This window comes from Oratosquilla oratoria, chromosome 12 (genome assembly GCF_046742065.1).
Source record: "Oratosquilla oratoria isolate Oo_2021 chromosome 12, ASM4674206v1, whole genome shotgun sequence".
In the NCBI taxonomy this organism is placed as follows: domain Eukaryota; kingdom Metazoa; phylum Arthropoda; class Malacostraca; order Stomatopoda; family Squillidae; genus Oratosquilla; species Oratosquilla oratoria.
Genome location: NC_134788.1, coordinates 12,941,201 through 12,943,700, shown reverse-complemented (window position 1 = coordinate 12,943,700; position 2,500 = coordinate 12,941,201).

Here is a 2,500-nt window from a genome sequence, read left to right as displayed (position 1 = left end):
TCTATCGTCAGTACATAAATAAAAAAAATTCAGTGTTTTCCTCTAGGTTCTCTCTTGATAGTGTTATGCCATGTGAAGCCCTCCCATCCACCTGCATTGGCATGACAACAATGAGGTTGTCCCGTTGCCTCTCATATCACCTGACATCTGGAGCCCCTAAAAACCACTTAAGAGAAGCACATGGCATAACACTATCAAGAGAGAACCTAGAGGAAAACACTGAAATTTTGGATTTATGTACTGACGATAGACGACTCCTAATTTTAGAAGCATTATATATTGAGGAGTTAAGCCCAGATCTAAATAAACAAGCAGACGACCTTAGAGCCCTCCCAAGCATGAGACAAACCGGTGCAAATCCAAACATGAGACATAACACCACAAACGCCAATATGGGACAAAACGCCACCAGTGCAAACACGAAACAAAACGCCATAGCCACAAGCATGCCACATTCCGTCACAACACCTACCCGGAGGCTCTCCTAGTGCACGTGACATTTCGTCACTGCCCGAAATACCGCGTGACCTCCCCTAGAGTGTTTAGCCAGTAAGAAGGCTTACTATAAAACTTAGAACTTTCATAAGACTCATCGGATAGTGTGGCTATGATATGGTCCTCTGTTTGTGTCTATTTCTACTGCTAGTATGTCTTCGTCAAAGTCGTCTAGGAGTTTGTGTTTTATGTTCTTTTTTATTGATAGTGCTATGCCTGCGTTGTCTTCGTTGTATGTGTTTTTTGTGTATGTGTTGTAGTTGAGTATTTTGACTGTGTGTCTTCCAGTGGAGTTGAGCAGTAAAATGTCAGGTGAGTGTGTTATGTAGTAGTTGCTTAGTTCGTGTTGTCTGTGTGTTGTCCAGGATCTTACGTTGTGTTGCATTATGTGTATGGTGTTCATTTGTGTTCTTTTTATTGGCAGTTAACTGTCCAGTGTGGTGTGTCTGTTGGTTTTTGTTTGCGTGTTTCGTAATATCCTTGTTTTGTTTTCCTGTATTTTGTTTCGGTAAGTCTTTGTATAGGTGCTTTGGTCAAGTCTATTAGTCCTTGTTTTATCAGTGTTTCAACTGTTTCTTCTGGTAAGTCTTTTGTGTAGATGTATTTGATTTTGCCTGTTTGTAGGAGTGTGTGTGTGTTCTTGTGTATTGTGTCGTCTGTCATGTCATTGGTGTCTTGTGTTATTATCTGTATGGGTACGTTTTCTTGTTCGGTTTTCTTGGTTTTGGATGGTTGTTTCTGTATCTGTTGCGTGTTCTGAGGTGTGTGGCCTTTTGTTGCGTTGTTCTTTGGTTTCCATGTCTTCTTGTTCTGTGTGGGAGTGTGTGGTGTTGTTTATCATGTTGAGTATTGGTGTAGGGTTGATGACTGGTGGAGGTATGGTTATGGTGGGAAGTCCGTTAGCTTTATAGTATTTGTCTATTGTGTGTTGGTAAGTTCCTGGATTAGCGGCTTCTGTGATGTTTGCGTGGATGATGGCAGTGTTTATGACTGTTAGGTGTTTCAGTGTACTTTACCTTCTCCCCCACCCCCTCCCCTTCCCCCTTCACTATAGTTACTATTCTATTCTTCTACTCATCGGATTAATTCTTATCCTATAAGATAGTACATCCCAATACCTACTGAGGAAGGGTCTAGAACCCGAAATCGCGATCTAGCTAATATGACTACATACAGCCAAGTCATAAATTTCCTTTCTAGGGAATATAAATCTATAATAAGGTATATGGAAAACACCTATAAGAAAATAATTAATGCAAAACTAGCCATCGCTTTTAATGATATATGCATTAGAGAAAAACTCCTGCCCAAATACACTGATAATATATATATATATATATATATATATATATGTATGCATACACATGTGTGTGTGTGTGTATATATGTGTGTGTGTGTACTTAAATATATATATATATATATATATATACATATATATATGCATATATATGTGTGTGTACGTATGTATGTCACAACTAACACCACAGTGAGACTACAGAAAGAATTGAGTAAGCGAAACTATGTATTTCGATTGTTAACTGCAATCCTCTTCAGTAGTACAAAGTGGAAGGAGGATGCTGTACTACTGAAGAGGATTGTAGTTAGCAATCGAAATGTTTAGTTTCGCTTTCTCAACTCTTTCTTTAGTCCGACTGTGGTGTATATTGTTTTGATTTACAAATGTGTTACTATGTGTTTCACCAGTGATATATGTGTGTGTTTGTACAACATTGAATTAGTCCCAGTGCACAGATTTACATATATCAACCACAATTCACTTTCATATATATATATACATGCATACAATTTATCAAGGTATAATAAAAAAAATGGAAAGACTACAAATGTAGTTGCCGTTAATGTACATTTCTTCACGATATTGTCAGTACGACGAATAAGGAATAACCGCACGAAAATTCCTTTCCTCAATACCGCACTTCTTTGCATTGAATGGTGCTTACGTGCCTTGACCTTCACTTCGATATCAGACACGCTGCGGTTAAGA